Genomic DNA, 18,858 nt, shown 5'->3' on the forward strand with positions numbered 1-18,858 from the left:
GACTCGCTGAACTTAGTCCTAATTTGTAAGTCGCTTTGGATAAGGGCGTCTGCTAAATGACTAAATGTAAATGTAAATGTAATATCTTGTGAGCTGAATATTGTTACTTCACAAATAACATTGTTTTAATATTTAAATCTTCTTCTTAAAATTAGCTTTCCTTCGGGTTTGCACTTTGCAGATGGTCCCTTCTTAGCAGCCTGCGCATAGAGATCAATGTATTTTGTCCAGTGAAAAGGAAAGATCGTTTTGAGGAAAATTATGTTGTAGCTTATGATGTTTAATCTGTAGTTATATGTGATAGGTGTTTTGTGTAGCAACGACGTTTAGTTCACGAGTTATTGAACGCGGAAGTCCGCGAATGTGCGAATATGCGAATATAAAACCAACTTTACCTAAGTCTGTTAAAGTAGGGGGAGACCGGGGACAGTTGCAACACTTTTTGCATTTCTCTCAATTACTCAGAGACTATTTGGACTAGACCAACCAAATTTGTATATATTAAACCTGCATCTGTCTGCTAATTACCCATACCATTTAAAGATGATTATATATGACATATCGTTCACAGTATTTATTTGAATGGAAGAAGTCAGATGTTGCAACTGACCCCGACCCAGGGGACAGTTGCAACACAACCCAGGGACGGTTGCAACATGTTAAAAATACCTTAAATTTCATTAATTAACTTAAGCTTTTTGTCTCAATGAGCAAAGAATTCTGAAAATATTAACTGTTTTAGGCCTACTATAATATTATAGTATTATTTATTTCAATAATATTATTGTAGCCTATTATTTATTTATTTAGTCATATTTATCAAATAACAGTTATTGAGTTTTGTTTGTTTATGTGTAGAACATAGGCCTACATAGATTCAGTGTGCAGGTGTTACAGATGCTATTCAATCTCTCCATATTTCAGTGTCAGACAGGAAGAATTTAACAATTTGCAATGCAACAAACTTTTATTAAACATGCAATTTATAACATGTTGCAACCGTCCCCAACCTCCTTCAGCCATGACAGAATATCATATGCCTGCTAGACACACTGACTTTGACACATGCTAACCATGTCACTTAGAAGTCAACAAAACAATAATTCAAACTAAGTAAGTTTTGATTAATTCATACAAAATTTCAGGACAGTATGACAAAAATATATCTCATGAAAAAATTTACTTTCATACCTCCAAAACAAGTTTTGTTCAATAAATGCAGCAGCAGATGTTGAATATGTCTACTGTCTGCTTGGTGGGGGGGAGGGTCTAACTGTGCATGTGCAGTATGAGTGTCATCACTCTAGCTTGTTTCTGATTGGAGAAAAATGACATGTTGCAACCATCCCCTGTTGCAACTGTCCCCGGTCTCCCCTGACGGTTTCTATTCAGATTTTCGAACAATAGTACAGTTCATCATCCAAGATTATTTATTTACCTCAAGCGTTCTGTTTTGAAGTTCTGTTAGTAGTAAGAAAGACGCGCACTGATAGAGAAGCATTTCCATTGGCTGCAGTCTGCAGGCATTGGCCAATAACAAAAGACGACATAGCGCAGACAATTTTACAGAACGCCATTGATAAATATCAATATCCCTCTAAGTTTTTTTTTATCACATATTGTGCTACGTTTATGTAGCTATTATATTGTAGATAAAATATAGTAATCGTTACAATGTCCACAAAAAAAAAAAAAAAAAAAAAAAAAAAACGGGGACTTATATACACTGGAACGCAGTCCCCCCTCGAAATTCACTCCCCACACTCCGTCCCCCCCGCGTCCCCGTCCCCGTAAAAGTCGCATTGACAGCTACAGCACAATCATAACATAGTACAGACATTATCTACAACACTTTGTGGGGCAGTCGTGGCCTAGTGGTTAGGGAGTTGAACTGGTAACCCAAAGGTTGCTGGTCCGATTCCAGAACCGGTGGGAAATGACTGAGGTGCCCTTGAGCAAGGCACCTAACCCCTTATCGCTCCCTGGGCGCCACACAAAGGCTGCCTGCTGCTCTGGGTTTATGTTTGTTTATGTTTATTTGTTCTGCACGAATATCCAACGATACAGTACAAGGAGGGGAACGAAACCCAGTTGGGTTTATACAGAGTTCCACTCCACTTGCATTAATAAACAAAAAAAAGGCACGCAGACAAATAAGTTGAATAATAAAAAGAGGGGAAAAACATATTTTCAAAAACATGATTATCCTAATGGAAGTAACTTAAAGTTACAGATGTTGAAGGGTAATGGTAAAGGAGAATCAAAAGTAAAGAGCAGCCTATGAGGGTCAGTAAGACTAGTATACTCCAGGGAACTATAACAAAAAGCTGTCATTGTAAAATCAAACAAATGTGGTGTGCACACAAAAGGGTGTGTGTATCCACGTTTGCAGTGTGTGTGTGTTAACTACTCACTACTCTGCTCCTAATGTGTGTGCATTAACTTGGATGGGTTAAATGCAGAGGTCAAATTCCAAAGTATGGGTTACCATACTTGGCCGTCACGTGTCACTTTCACTTTCACTTTGTTTTAGCATTCATTTTTTAATGATTCACAAACAAATGTACTGTTGCATTTGTACTGTTGCCTGTTACTATTTTTATTATTATTATAATTTATTACGTGCAATGTTAAGTCAGCACTTCTGTTTTTAACATTAGTGCAGTTTTAGCACTGTTGTATTAGGGATTCACAAACAAATGTATTGTGGCCTATAATCCCACCTGTGAATTATTATTTTTTTTTTCTTATATGAATGTGCGATGTTATGAAACTCAGCACTTCTGTTTTTAACATTAGTGCAGTTTTAGCACTTGTTTTAAGGATTCACAAACAAATGTACTGTGGCCTATTGCCACATTAGGGCAATTGATATGCTAGATATTTGTGTGGCCAATTGTACAATGTGAGTTTTAACATTTAACAACTGTTATTAAACATGTTTGCTATTTCTTTTCTTTTTTTATGGCAGTCATTAAAGATAAGATTAAAACAAAGTCATTTCTGTGTGTGTTTGAAAGACGTTTAACAACCTCTCATACTGTCAATTAAATACTGCAGTATATGTTTAACTAGTAGATTAATCTGGATAATTTTGAACACTCAAAATAAATAAATAAGAAATCTAATGAATATATATACTAATGAAACTAAATAAAATTGATTAAGTTCAACTAAATGTGTTAAGTAGAAGTAACATAAATAGGAGTGGAATTACTAATTTTCTTATACTAACGTGACTAAATAAAATTGATTAAGTTCAACTTAATGCATTTGTTTAAATGTAGATAAAATCATTTATTTCAACTAATCATTTTTTTCAGTGTACCTGTTACACATACGTGTACTTAAATCCCTGCCAACAAGCTGCTGTCTGTTTGAAGAGCGGTTTCATATACTTCCACACCCTTCAGAAAAACCTGCTTTGAATGTTTTCAGGTTGACCTCTTTATGCCACATTGTCACGCAAGGATTTCTTTCAAATCATTGAATTGCTAAAAACTAAAATATTAATACAAAGTTTAAATGTATAATCTGAAATCACTTCCAACAAAAGTAAAAAAAAAAAAAGACAAACGTAACAATTCAAATATAAAAAATGCAGATTGTTCTTAACATCTTGCCTTCTCTACTTTCATTTACATACAATATATATACAACACAAGCTATAACCATAAAACATAATTTGGCATAAACATATTAATCACAACTTTGGCACATTGTTAAGATGTACATTCATGAAGATCCATCAAAACAAAATATGTTAACCGTGCACCTTCACAAAAGGACTAAACACCGTGACTAAACATTCAAAGGTTGCCTACCGGTGAATTTGAGGTGGTATGACAGTGAGGAATGTGCTTTAAAGACACAGTATTGCATTTTGCATATTTGCAAAAGCTGCTTTGCACGACAAATTTGTTCACCTCTTGTTATTTACGTCTGAACACCTGAATTTTGTTTTCCAAGTACAGTTGCATCACAGTGTCAGTGCGTGTGCATGTGACTGCGTGCGCACTCATTGGGATAATTGTAAATGCACAAACACAGACAGAAAAGACATGCCATCATGGAAATAAGATAAATAACATATTACTTAAGGACTATTTAGTTTGTTTAATAAAATAACAAATTGTAATCTGGCGCTATAAAGAAAATCAAATCAAATTGACTTGACCTTCAGGGGTGGGGGGCGAGCCATTAGGGAGAGGGGGGGAGGGGAGGGGGAGGGGAGGGGGAGGGGGGAGGGGGGGATATTCCCCCTTATATAATGGTAGGGGAAACACTGCGGTTCAGTGCACCTACATACATGAGAATGCAGATTATCACTACGTTTTATGGATGCCAATTGATTAAAACAATGAATAATGATCTCTTTATTAATTATCTTGACCCTGCTGAAATGTTCCTATAAATATATTTTCTTTCCAACAGTGCATTCTGAATAATAAATAGGCTAAATATATTTATCCACTAACCTGCAGCAGTCCTATGCTTGTCTTCTCATTAACAGTGTTTTTCTTTTACTTATATTTTAAAACCAGGCTCAAAATGAGTAAACTGTTGTGTCTTGTGCAGATGGAATTAGAAACAGAGCAGTACTATATAGTACGATACTTTTAATCATCTTATGCAAAAGCACAACAATGTAGGCTACTCTACCGAACACTTCACTTACACTTCCGAGTGTGTTAAAGATATAAAAGATTGGATGACGGCGCGTAATTTTCTTTTATTAAATCCAGACAAGACAGAGGTAATGCTTATCGGTTCAAAAAACCGCCCACAAAACCTCGCACAATACAACTTTAACATCATAGGATGTCCTGTTACTTTATCCTCTACAGTAAAAGACCTGGGTGTTATACTCGATTGCAACCTGTCTTTTGAAAATCATATTTCATATGTTACAAAAACAGCCTTTTTCCACCTTAGAAACATTGCTAAGCTACGCAATATGCTATCAGTTTCTGATGCAGAAAAGTTAGTTCATGCATTCATGACCTCGAGACTGGATAACTGTAATGCTTTATTAGCTGGTTGTCCTGCATCCTCAATAAACAAGCTACAGTTAGTCCAAAATGCCGCCGCTAGAGTTCTTACGAGATCAAGAAAATATGATCATATAACACCGATTTTATCATCACTGCATTGGTTACCTATAAAGTTCCGTATTAATTACAAGGTATTGCTACTGACTTATAAAGCCCTAAACGGCTTAGCTCCAGTCTATTTAACGGATCTTCTATCGCCCTATAATCCATCGCGCTCTTTAAGATCACTAAATTCAAGGCTTTTGGTCATACCTAGGATATCCAGAACCACCAAAGGAGGGAGAGCATTTTCACATTTGGCTCCAAAACTCTGGAATAGTCTTCCTGATACTGTTCGTTGCTCAGACTCGCTCTCCCAGTTTAAAACTAGATTAAAGTCGCATCTCTTCAGCCAGGCATTCATATAATCCTACAGTTCAAACTACAATCCGGCCTCTAGCTCATAAATGCCAGAGGAGAACTGGCCCCCGACTGAGCCTGGGTTCTCCCAAGGGTTTTTTTCTCCATTAGGTCACCTGATGGAGTTTTAGGACACCATTAGGTCACTTGATGGAGTTTTTCGGTTCCTTGCCACTGTTGCCTTTGGCTTGCTCAGTTGGGGATATTTTGGGGATATTTAATTTAATTTTATCAATCAATAAATTCCTCTTGAAACAAACTTTGTTGTATTATTTTAATTTAATACTGTGAAGCTGCTTTGATACAATCTGTATTGTGAAAAGCGCTATACAAATAAACTTGACTTGACTTGACTTCCCTTCTTACCCCCGTGTGTCACCTAGTGTCAAAAAAATATAACAAATTCATCTTTTACTCAAGACCACTTCTCCTGAGAAATTCCCATTAGAACACATATATCTGTTACTCAGATATCCAAAATCATTTTCTTTATTTACTCCAAAGGCACTACTAAGAATATAATTCAAGAAATATCCAATATAACAGCAGGCTTCAAATTCAAACAGTTGTCTTTTGTCTTTCAATGCACAAATTCTTTTAACCATCTTGAAGAATACCTCACATGCTGAGGCCATGAACTGGGTACATGGACCTGGTCCTGAGGCCAATCAGCCACATCGGCTCTGGTAGATCCACTTAACATCAAGGCGATTCAAAAGGAGTCATGCCAGTAGTGGAATGAGTAGTTGCTCTATAGATATGGCTAAATTCTGTGACAGTCATTTTCCATGGTCTTGACTGAATTATTGCAGACTGAATGCAAGTCTTGAACACTCTATGGAAGCGCTCAATTGCTCTGTTGGCAGCTGGGTGGTATACCGGCGTGCGCACATGAGTGATGTCCCGGTATACCACCCAGATGCCAACAGAGCATGTCCCACGATGTCCCTCGCTTCAAGAAAGGCTGAGAATTCCGCAGCTGTAAATTGAGGTCCGTTATCCATAACTATACACTCTGGACACGAATGCAACGTCAGGCCATTTATTATGGTAGTCCATTAGAGTAAGGCTATAGTGTTAATCCCAGGTAGCCGACTTGAATGGGCCCACTACATCCATTGCTAATTTTCTCCATGACTCAGCCGGAAAGGGCAAAGGGGCAGAATGTATTTTAACGGTTTTGTCTGAAGCCTGACACAGTTGACATGATGAAATAAAGCATGTGACCGACTCATTTATCCGCGGCCGCCAGTATAGGTCGCGTAGTCGCTGCTTCGTGCACATGATGCCCGGTTGTCCCTCATGCACGAGCATCACTAACCTATGAAGTAATGACACAGGTACAATGAGACATGATCCACTCAGAATAAAGTCGTCTGTTGCAGCAAGTTCATGTCTTAATTTGTGGAATGGCAGCTGGAGGGGGTTAACGTGTGAAGAAGAGTGCGGCCAGCCTCTCTGTAGAATTGCAGACAGCTGTTGCTTGTCAGGCTTGATACCTTGCGCTGTGACTGTGACCCAGGAATTGTAAGCTGGTTTGTTTGAAGTGACATTTTGCTGCATTCATTTGAAGTCCTGTATCCTGCAGACGTTGCAGAACGGCTTTCAGCAAGCGTTCTAGCTCCTCAGCAGTGCATCCCCATATAATAATGTCATCCAAGTAATTTGACACGTTCAGTAAATCATGTAAGATAATGCGCATCATCTTTTGAAAGCTGATGGCGACAAGGCCAACCCTTGCGGGACCAACAGAAACGGAACAATCCCTCATGCGTGATGAAAGCAGTTAAGTGTCTGATGTCAGGGTGTAACATGACCTAATAGTACACACTTTGAAGAACAATAGTTGAGAATAATGTAGCCCCATGCGGACCCTTGTCAATTGTGTAAACTGACATCCCTAGTCTAAACCAGTTTTGTGAAAACCTGAAACAAATAAGCTTCGCTCCCCTAAATTCCAAAAATTCTTTAACGTGCCTCAAGTTGGTATGTTAAGTCAGTCTCCCCTATGGTCTCCTTTATCCAGATGACAAAACAATGCAGTTCAGATTCTACAGTGAACCTTCCAAATGTCGCATGAATGACACAATAATCTGAGATCCTTAACAGTATGTTAAAAATGTCAAAACATCACTCACCTTATGTCTGTTGGAATTTATGCTCGGCCTGACTTTTATGTAAGTTCTAAAGACAAGAAAAAAGGGCAAAATGACATACAAGAAATAATAAGGTACCATTAAAACATGATGAATTTGTTGGTTATCTTTTGCTGTCCTGATACAACATATCAAATAAACATATATTCACGTCCAGATTCCTTTATTTTATACCCATAGGTAAATCAGGTTTCAGTGAATAAGTTCAGGCTGTTTCTCATACATATCATAGACAATACAATAGACAACACTATAAAAACAACACTAACCACTAAAACATTATAATAAACCCATTACTTCATCTTATACTATTCATATGATTAATCACTAAAGGGACAAAGCTGTTCTTATACAGTTTTGTTGTACACTGCGGTACTCTAAACCGTCAATTAGATGGAAGGTGCTGGAACTCACAATACAGGGGATGATGCCTGTCACTTAAAATTTAAACACCCGTTCGCTGTACCTGCCTGGCATACAGTGAAGCAGGGTTAAGTAGCAGCTCCCCAGTCAACCTATTACAACCTATTGACCATTTTAAAATTTGGTTAATAGAGGTCCAGATCTTTAAAGATAAATTCCCGTACCAGGACACCAAAAGAAAAATTGACCAAATTGATTTGATAAAAGTACGATAAAACAGAATCAACAGTGTTTTGTCATTTTGAAGTTTCCTTTAAAAGAACAAATGTTGATGCCCCTTTTTACACACAGCTTCACAGTTGGCTTCAAAACTCAACTTCAAATCAATGATTGTCCCCAAATATTTGTAAGATTGCACACTCTCCAGTGTTTGACCCTTAAAGGTAGGATTTTTATAAAAAACTTTTTTTCAAATTGGTTTAAACTGTCTTTATATACCAATACATAATTAAAATGTAAGTGCTCTGAAAAAGAGAGTATAAAAATCGAGTGACTGTAGACCTTTTAATCTGCAATAAACACAGCTCATTATTTCCATTCGGGACGAAACAATTGATTGGTTTGGGCGACTGTCACTCTCTCGCAACCATGGCTACCACCCCTGTTGCTACAAGATCTGCCCATATGCGCGCGCGCACCCGTTTGATTTGAGGAGTGCAAGAGAGGCGCGGAACCTACGAAGAGTAAAATTATGGCAGAGAAAGAGCATTCAAAATTCAAAGCACCTGCATATGCAGTCAGCGAAGGCAAACAAGGCAAAAACTACTTCCTCGGACCCTGGTTGCCCGCACTCTTGAACGACCTCCTCTGCTTCGCCCTCGACCCCGGACCTGTCCTCGAACCGACGATGCGGTACTTGTCACCGGAGTGTAACGTTAGTCCTCATCAGAGTCAACAATGTTTTCATCATGGAAACTCTTACATGCAAAACACCGTATATGTTATGAATCTTACACGAAATTCACCTTCATCACAGTGTAACTGATGGTAATGGAAAAACGTGTATCAATGCAGCCTGTTTTTAGCTTTGCCTTATAAATATAGCTTGTTACCTATAAATATAGCTCGTTACCGAATCAAACAAAATATATTTTAAACTTTACCAGTATCGATATGCTAGCTTGATAGTGAGTACTAAAAGCAATCTTATTTGTTTATATTTATAGTGATAAAGTTAGGTAATTTATTACATGTGATTCTGACATGATGTCACTGCATGCACTGCGCTCCTTCCTCTCCACTCGTCTCAGGTAAATAAATAAGTAAATAAATGCATCTTCCAGCTGAGCCTGAGCGTTTGGTGTCGCGCGTTCATGTGTTTTTGGGGAGTGGCTTTGGAAGGAGCTCAGAAGGGAGGGGGTGGAGTGAATGGAAATAATTAGCTGTGTTTACAACAGTCGTGAGAGGTCTACAGACACTCGATTTTTATACTCTCTTTTTCAGAGTACTTACATTTTAATAATGTATTGGTATATAAAGACAGTTTAAACAAATGTAGAATGTTTTTTTTTTTTGAAAAATCCTACCTATCCTGCCTTTAATGGATGTAACTTTGTGCACAGAAATGTACTCGGTTACTAACGTAACCTCGGTTCTCTCTAGAAGAGGGAATGAGTATTGCGTAAGTTGCTTACGCTACGGGTAAAGTCATCTTTTCTCGAGATATGGAAGCCAAAAATTATCCTTAATTTTGTATTTATTGTCAACGCGTTGCAGCAGCTAGCAGACCTAGAGCGGGCTTACTAGCGCGCTCATTGGCTGCCCTGCAGCAACTGCAGCAGCCTACCGCTGAGCCCTGCGTGGCGTCAAAGCCCGCCAGAATGGGTGTGGCTTAGCGTATAAAGGATGGGCTCAGGGGCTGCTTACCTGGTTTTCATCGACTGAAAAGATAACAGCTCGAGGCGGGCATGGCAGGTTACGCTACGGGAACCCCTTGTCAACGCCGTGCGCGCCAGCATCAACCACATATAGTCCCAAGGGCGCTCCCGGGGGACACAGATCAGTGGGAATAAGACGGCCAACCTGAGTGGGCCAGTACATGTACATAAGCACACAGTAACATGTGGCAAAGAATACAGAGCGGCACAGCCGGTCCATACTGACACGTGGATAACTATCCTCACAGTGTAGTTCAGCCAGGGGAGCTAAAATTAGCGTGAGAGCAGCCTGCGCGTGATCGAACCTGAGCAGAACATACTCGCAACTTGGACTGACAAAAGTCTAGCCTGCAGGGCGGGAACTTCTAGGTTGTAGAACCTAACAGATGTAGAGGGGGAGGCCCAGCCTGCCGCCGTACAAATGTTGTGAATAGAAATCCCGCTGGACCAAGCCCACGAAGAAGCCATGCCTCTAGTGGAATGAGCCCTAACGCCCAAAGGGCACTGCAGGTCTTTAGACGCATATGCTGCCACGATAGCGTCAACAATCCACCTGGACAGAGACTGTTTCGAGGTGGCGAGACCCTTAGTGCGTCCACCGAACGAAACGAAGAGCTGCTCCGAGCGCCTGAAGGTGGCGGAGCGCGTGATGTAAATCCTCAGCGCACTGACAGGGCAGAGGAGGTTAACATCGACTTCGCTACCGGAGCCCAGCAGGGCCAATAACGTAATAACCTGCGCTCTGAAAGGAGTGCCGAGCACTTTGGGGACATAACCATGTCTCGGCTTGAGGATGACTTTAGAGTCATTGGGCCCAAACTCAAGACACGCGCCGTTAACAGATAACGCGTGTAAGTCACCCACGCACTTAACTGATGACAGGGCTATCAGAAAAGCGGTTTTGAGCGAGAGGTATTTCAGATCTACGGTCTGTAACGGTTCAAAGGGATGTGCTTTCAAGGCCTCTAGGACCACAGAAAGATCCCAAATAGGAACCGACGGGGGTCGCGGGGGATCCATCCTCCTGGCTCCTCTAAGGAAGCGGATGACGAATTTGTTCCTTCCTATTGCCTGGCCGCGCGTCGTCTCAGCGAACGCTGCAACGTAAACTTTGAGCGTGGAAGGGGACCTGCCCTTTTCCAGCAGCTCTTGAAGGAAAACAAGTACCTCAGAGACCCCACAGGTTTGTGGATTGACCATGGGGCTAGATTGGTCAGCTGCATCAGCTCTGGGAACCAAGCTTGGTTCTCCCATCGCGGGGCCACGAGGAGCACCGAATGGCCCGCCTCCCTGAGTCTCCTGATTACCTGAGGTAACAGCGAGATCGGGGGAAAAGCGCGTTGTCGTTCTTTGAAAAGAACTGTGGGCAATGAGCGTTGTCTTCCGAAATGGCGCCACAGCAGCTGGACTGTCTGAGGATGCAGGGACCATTCTCCCAGGGGAACATTGCCCCTGGACAGTCTGTCTGGACCGTCGTTTAGGCGTCCAGGCACATGCGCGGCTCTCAGCAAGAGCAGGGAGTGCTGAGCCCAAACGAGGAGGCGTTCCGCCAGAGCATTGAGATTTCTGGATCTGATACCGCCCTGACGGTTCACGTAGTCTACCACTGACATATTGTCCGTGCGGACCAGCACGTGGTAGCCCCGTAGGTGTGAGAGGAAGTGCTTCAGCGCATTCTCGACCTCCATCATCTCCAGACAGTTTATGTGAAGGCATTTCTCCAGGTCTGACCACTGGCCAAAGACTGGTCTGCCCTCGAACAGGGCACCCCAACCCAGGTTGGAGGCGTCTGTCGAGATAACCTTTCGGTACGAGATAGCTCCCATCGTCACCCCCCGACTGGTACCACTCGGCCGCTGTCCAGGGCTTCAGAGCTGAGACGCAGCTCTGAGTCACTCTGATACACAGACCGCCGGAAGCCCAAGCTCGGTGTGGTACTCGTGCACTCAGCCAGCGCTGTAGCGGGCGCATACGCAGCAAACCCAGCTGAAGCACCGCTGCGGCTGAAGCCATGCAGCCTAGCATTCTCTGAAAAGTTTTCAGGGGAACAAGGCTGCCTGTCCGGAATGAAGCGGTCAGGTGTCGAACGCGGCGCGCTCGCTGCGTCGACAGGCGGGCCGTCAAAGACACAGAGTCCAGATCTATCCCCAGAAAAGAGGTCATCTGGCTGGGCAGTAATGAGCTCTTGGTCCAGTTGACCGTGAGACCCAAACTTTCCAGGAAGCCGCGTTCTGTGAGATATCAATTCTATCACTGACTGCGCTAGAATCAGCCAATCGTCCAAGTAATTCAATATTCGCATGCCCTGGCTTCTGAGGGGAGCGAGAGCCGCGTCCATGCACTTCGTAAATGTACGGGATGCTAGGGACAGGCCAAGCGGGAGGACGGTGTATTGATATACCTGACCGTCGAAGACGCATCTCAAGAATGGCCTGTGACGGGGTATTATCTGAATTCTGAAAATATGCATCTTTCAGATCGAGAGATACTGTATAAACCAGTCCCTCGGGTGAATTTGCGCGAGGATTTGTCTGGTCGTAGTCATTTTGAATGGTCGCCTCATGAGGGCTTTGTTCAGGTGTCTCAGATCTAAAATGGGTCTGAGAGCCTCATCCTTCTTTGGAACGAGGAAATAGCGGCTGTAGAAGCCTGACTCGCTCTGAGAAGGTGGTACTGGTTCTACAGCCCCTTTGCATAGCAGTTTCGCTATTTCTGCGCGAAGTAGGTGTGCTACTTCTTGATTCACTTACGTTTCGGTCCGGGCTCGGAAGCACGGGGGGTGACGAATGAATTTCAGCGAATAGCCTTGCTTCACTGTATTTAGCACCCATTCTGACACTCCCGGAATAGCCTCCCACGCCTCTGCGTGCATGGCTAGGGGTAAAATGGTCTCTTGGTCCCGATCGCCGCACAGTGTGGGCTCGTGAACCTGAGTCTGAGGCTTTGGCGCTGTGAGTGCGCTCTCGGTGCTTGTATACAGCGGCGTGCTGAGCACAGCGGCTGGCCAGTTTGCATGTGTGACCCCTAGGGGGCGCTCCGACGCACAATTTGGATATTTAGAATAGAAACCCCAAAACCCACGCTCCCCTTTTAGATAATTAGGCAGGTTGTGTCCAATGAAGGAACAGAAATGGGACTGATGTACTAAATTATAAATTTATTAAACACTCACAAATATAATGATTGGCAATCAGAGCAGACAAATATTCCCTATAGGTAACAGTAAACAACTCTACAATAAATAGGTCACAGTGAATAAAAGCCTCATAGTAAATGAATTACAAGGTATAAAGTCTAACAATATCAAAACTACAGTGCATAAAGTCGAATAAATAGGTACTGTTCACAAAACACTGCAGAAACACTTCAAACCAATTCGGCCGTGCAAACATACACTAACACAGCATTTCACACTTCACTAGTGAACATTTCATCACAAAATAGACGCTGTTCCTAAAGGAGATATTGCTCAATGCCCATAGGCCGAATGTTGGAAGTTATGACTGCCAAACAGAAAATAAACAAGAAAATAAAGCAAACAACATTTAAATGAACAGGCTACCACAAGCAGGGCTCCATCTTAAGCCCAACTAGGTCCGGGTCATCCAGAGGGTAGCCGCTCCCAAGGCGCACGCACACAATGGAGGTGATCTCAGGTTTTACTATCCTTGTGGGGACATTTGGTTCCCACAATGTAATATAAATCACACACACACACACACACACACACACACACACACACACACACACACACATACACACACACACACACAATAAAACAGAATGATTAAGCTCACACTGTAAATTATTTCACTGTAAATTTACAATAAATTGCAGGTTACCAGTTGCATGACTTTCACAGTAAGTTACCGTATCATTTTTACAGTAAATAATTGTGAAATGACAGCTGTTTACTGTGAATTCACAATAACTATGCCGTCATATTACTATGATTTAGCAGTAAGCTGCTGTATAATTACTGTATTTTACTGTGCAATTACAGTTAGTCTATCGTATTACTGTAATTTAACAGTAAGCTGCTGTAGAATTACTGTATTTAACGTCTATACTGTGATTTAGCATAAATGATGGACCAAACAAAACTGATAAAAACAATGGTTTACCTTTTATTTTTTAGAAGAAAAATACATTTTAATAACAGGAATAAACACTGTGTAACATGAATGAACACTGGGTAACATGAATGTCTGTCAATATATGTGTGAATGTGTTTACTATGTGATAATGGTACTTGAAAAATACAATTTAATAACAGGAATAAACACTGGGTAACAGGAATGAACACTGGGTAACAGGAATGTGTGTCTATGTGTGTGCACTGTGCATGTGTTTACTATGTGATGATGGTACTTCACAACGTAGGAGCTGAAAAGAGAAAGAAGGAGAGAGAGAAGAGAGAGGGAAGAAAAGACAAAAAGGTGGGAAAAGAGAGGGTTGCAGGTGTCTCACTCCTTCCCTTGCAGCTGGCACCTGCATACTATGGGTTCTGTCCACTATCTACAAAAGATAAGAAAGACAAAAAGTTTAAGTTACTCTGTGGTGGACTGGCTACCTGCAAGTATGGTACTCGCATTGTAAAACTAATCCTAAAATGTGTACAATTTAAGAAATTACAATTGTAAAACTCATGATAAATCAGATAAATCATGTGAATAGTACTATATCAATTAATATTAAATCAACAAACCAGAGGACTCTCTCCTGTTACTTTTGCTCAGTCCTGTTATTTTTCATATGAGTAACAGGACTGAAAGTAACATGATTGAGGTTAAGCAAAAATTACATGACATGCGTACATAGTAATGCAACTCAATAAGCCAGTAATGTGATGTAAATTTACACTTAAAACTATTGTAAAGTACGTCTGTAAATTTGACGTTTTTATTCTAACCTATCATCAATAACCTATAACATTGAAAAGGCATGTTTAATTCAAATAAACGTAAGAACAATGAATTTTAGACATTTTGCAGCCTGTCTGAACTCGTAGAACAGATTAAAGGGATAGTTTACCCAAACACCCACCCTCGTTCCAAACACGTTAGCCCTTCGTTCATCTTTGGAACACAAATTAAGATATTTTCTGACTCCTCCATGGACAGCAATTTTATTACCACTTTCAAGGCCCGGAAAGGTAGTGAGGATTGTTAAAATAGTCCATGTGACTACAGTGGTTCAACCTTAATGTTATGAAGCGATGCAAAAATACTTAATAGTGCGGAACGCACAAAAAGTATTCTCGTCGCATCATAGCCAGAGCCGGATTAACGCAAAGGCAAACTAGGCACGTGCCTAGGGCCCGATTGGCGGGATGGGGCCCAGATAGAGGGACAAAAAAAAAAAAAAAAAAAAAAATTCCAATGTCCCATCTACAATTTATTTCAATATTTATTAATTAACTAAAAATAGTGACGATGTTTATCTTAACCATAGACTGTTACATTACTGCAGTTAAACCAATGAATGTGTCCGTTACAAAGCGGGTGCCGGCTTCTGAAAGTATGTGTAACGAACGCATCCATCAGGTGCTGCGAGGCAAAAGCCTAATAAGCACACAAAGAAGCACAGCTCATAATGCAGGTGTGTGAGTTGTCGTCATCTATTTTGGAGTGATTGCAATGTATTCTAAATATAAACTTGTACTGTAGATCAGCGTCATTTCTGGAAAAATCATTCACCGCTTTATTACGAGTTTAAAAGAGCGCGAGCGTCATTAACGTGCCCAGACGCGACGCTTTGAATTTGCGCGTACAATGAATAACATCGCGTCGGGAGCTGACTAGAAAAAAAGCTACAAAATTAAAAGACAAGACGTCAGTATTACGTCTGTAAGTTAAAAAGCCAACACACTACAACATTTTTAAATGTTTCAAATAAAGGATCTCATTTCTATGGGTCTATCTTCTAAATTCTGCTGATGATTAGATTATACCCTGACATTACGCCAATAATATCAGTTTATATATTTTTTTCTGCTCAGTAGCGATCGTGTCTTTCTCTTCCACTTGATTTGTGTATAGCATATTTAAGGTAGCAATGCAATATAAAAGCACTTATGCTCATCTACTGAAGTGGGATTCTGGAACTGTGAATAAATTGAATAAAACAGCAAAATAACAACAACAACAATAACATCTTCATTAAACAAAAAAGAGATTACCTTAGATAAAGTTTGATTAATATGTACATACAGTACCGGTAAAAGTCTGGACCCATTACTATTTTTAATGTTTTTGAAAGAAGTTTATTATTATGCTCTACAAGCCTGCATTTATTTGATCAAAAATACAGAAAAAACAGGAATATTCAGTAAGGATGTGTTAAATATATAAAAAGTGATAGTGAAGACTTTTTTAAAACAACTTTTTAATAATCAAAAATCCTGAAAAAAAGTATCACAGGTTATAAAATAAATATTAAAGGAGAAGTTCACTTTTAAAATGAAAATTTTGTCATCATATACTCACCCTCATGTTGTTTCAAACCTGTATAAATTTCTTTCTTCTGCTGAACACAAAGGAAGATATTTAGAAGAATGTCAGTAACCAGACAGTTCATGGGTCCCATTGACTTCCATAGTATATTTTTTTCCTACTATGGAAGTCAATGGGACCCAAAAACTGTCTGGTTACTGACATTCTTCTAAATATCTCCCTTTGTGTTCAGCAGAAGAAAGAAATTTATACAGGTTTGAAACAACATGAGGGCGAGTATATGATGACAAAATTTTCATTTTAATAGTGAACTTCTCCTTTAAGCACCATTTCTAACATTTGATAATAAATCAGAATATTATAAAGTTTTCTGAAGGATCATGTGACACTAAATTCAGCTTTGCATCACAGAAATATAAAGTATAGTAAAATAGAAAACCATTATTTTAAATTTTAATAATATTTCACTATATTATTTTTCTGTATTTTTGATCAAATAAATCCAGGCTTAATGAGCATAAGAGACTTCTTTCAAAAACATTCAAAATAGTAATGTGTCCAAACTTATGTACTGTGTAAGTAAAAATATACTGCTTTTAAAATTAAATGTTGTATAAATAAAAAGGTTAGGAATCATATTTGTTTCAAGTGTTTTTTTATTGGGGGTGGGGGGCCTCCAACATGAATTTTGCCTAGGGCCTCCTAATGTCTAGAACCGGCCCTGATCATAGCAATAAGGTTGAACCACTGTAGTCACGTGGACTATTTTAACAATGTTTTTACTACCTTTCTGGGGCTTGAAAGCGGTTATAACATTGCAGTCTATAAGCGGGATCAGAAAGCTCTCGGACTTCTTAAAATTATCTTAATTTGTGTTGAACAAAATTCTTATGTGTTTGGAACATCATGAGGGAGTGTAATTAATGATAGACTTTACATTTTTGAGTGAACTAACCCTTTAATAGCTTAAGTAAACATCTTACTGCATAACTAATTATAGCTTAAAACAGAGACAGTGTTTCGTTAGTCGAACACAACTTACATTAGACTGACATCCATTCAAAGTCAATGAGCTTCCTGATCAGTGTACAGACTTGCTGGTTTATGTGTCCTCTCTGCCTCTTTGATTTTGTACCTGTCTCTGGGTTGATGCCCAAGAAGCACCTATAAACAAAAAGACAGAGAAGAAAGATGTTAGTTTAATTCAAGTGGGATTAAAAAGGTTTCAGTTCCCAGTCATCACCTTCAGTGGGTCACTGCTGTTGCAGTACTGAGCAAAACTAAAGTTAGCTCAGTTTTAACAAGGTGACATTACTTGGATTCAATTAAACAGCAACCATTTAAATAACAGCAACTGAAAAACATTTACATCACAAACACACAGTCAAGAATAGTCCTGCAACAAAGTAAGTTAGATGTGTGTGATTTACCCAGGCAAAGCATTGCACACAACAATTTCCATCATTTACACGTACTGTTTACACGTACAAAATATGGATGAGGCCCAGCTAGCTAACGTTACTAATTTGAGATTAATTTATTCCACCTTTGCACAAATCCACAACACTATAATTTATCTAGTTGATCATAACTGTCATAATACACACATTAAGGCCACAGCTTACCTTATAACTTTATTTCCCGGTGGTAGAAAAATGCTGTGGGAAAAGAGAGAACGCTGTTAGAGTAACGAACGTATACTAAGAAAAGCATTAAGCAAAGCTAAAGTTCAATTTTGACGGTATAGCTAACGTGAAGCCTCACATTTAATAACTTAATACGGTACACATACTAACTTAACGTTACACTTATTAACACAACCAACGTCTGATCATTCAAATTTGCGCGCTCAAACCTAGCCGCGACGCGAGTCTGCTAAGTTACAAAAACATTAAACAGAACCTACAACTAACGCTAATTTGGTTCATACTTTTAAATACAATGCAATTTCATATTAAAAACAGTCATCAAATTGACAAAGTTTGAAATTTAAACACTTACCGCTGAATCCGTCGAATGAGACCACGGAGGAGATCAGGGAGCTCAGATGACGCAGCAGTTGCAGGCAGTGCGAAAATGACGGAATTCACAGTAGTTTCTTGTAAAAGCCCCGCGCCTGCATTATTTTCACAGTAAAAGTCTAAATACGGTATTATATTGTGAAATATCACAGTTAAAGCCTGTGAAGTGGTAATAATGTAATTACCTGTGAAATATTACAGTTATATCTTGTGAAATCCTGGAAATATTTTACAGTGCAGGAAAAACAGTGGCTAGTGACCGACGTAGACAATCCTCCTGTAAATCACAAGCATAAGTGGTTTATGATGCTATGACAATTTAAAACAATAACAAATCTCTAATTGGAAGATTAAAACAGGAAAAGGATCAAACTTACGTTTTTCTTTGAATCAAAGCCTTATGCCCCGTAGCAATACAATTAAGTGGTGTGGATGACTAATAACTGTGCACACTCTCATCAGTGTTGTTTCTA

The 18,858-nt window shown here is 39.9% G+C and overlaps 1 long non-coding RNA gene across 2 annotated transcripts; it reads right to left on the minus strand.

The window, feature by feature from the left end:
* Positions 1 to 14,016: 14,016 nt before the first annotated feature.
* LOC309511215 lies at positions 14,017 to 18,628 on the minus strand. Of its 2 annotated transcripts, XR_014210523.1 has the most exons (4): positions 18,366 to 18,628; positions 17,990 to 18,022; positions 17,407 to 17,528; positions 14,017 to 14,427 (listed from the first exon to the last, which is right to left on the minus strand). It is a non-coding gene; the product is annotated as an uncharacterized lncRNA (long non-coding RNA). The 2 variants fall into 2 exon arrangements; XR_014210524.1 differs by having other exon boundaries at positions 17,990 to 18,628.
* Positions 18,629 to 18,858: the final 230 nt, after the last annotated feature.

Source organism: Leuciscus leuciscus (genome assembly GCF_965113295.1).
Source record: "Leuciscus leuciscus genome assembly, chromosome: 12".
NCBI lineage: Eukaryota > Metazoa > Chordata > Actinopteri > Cypriniformes > Leuciscidae > Leuciscus > Leuciscus leuciscus.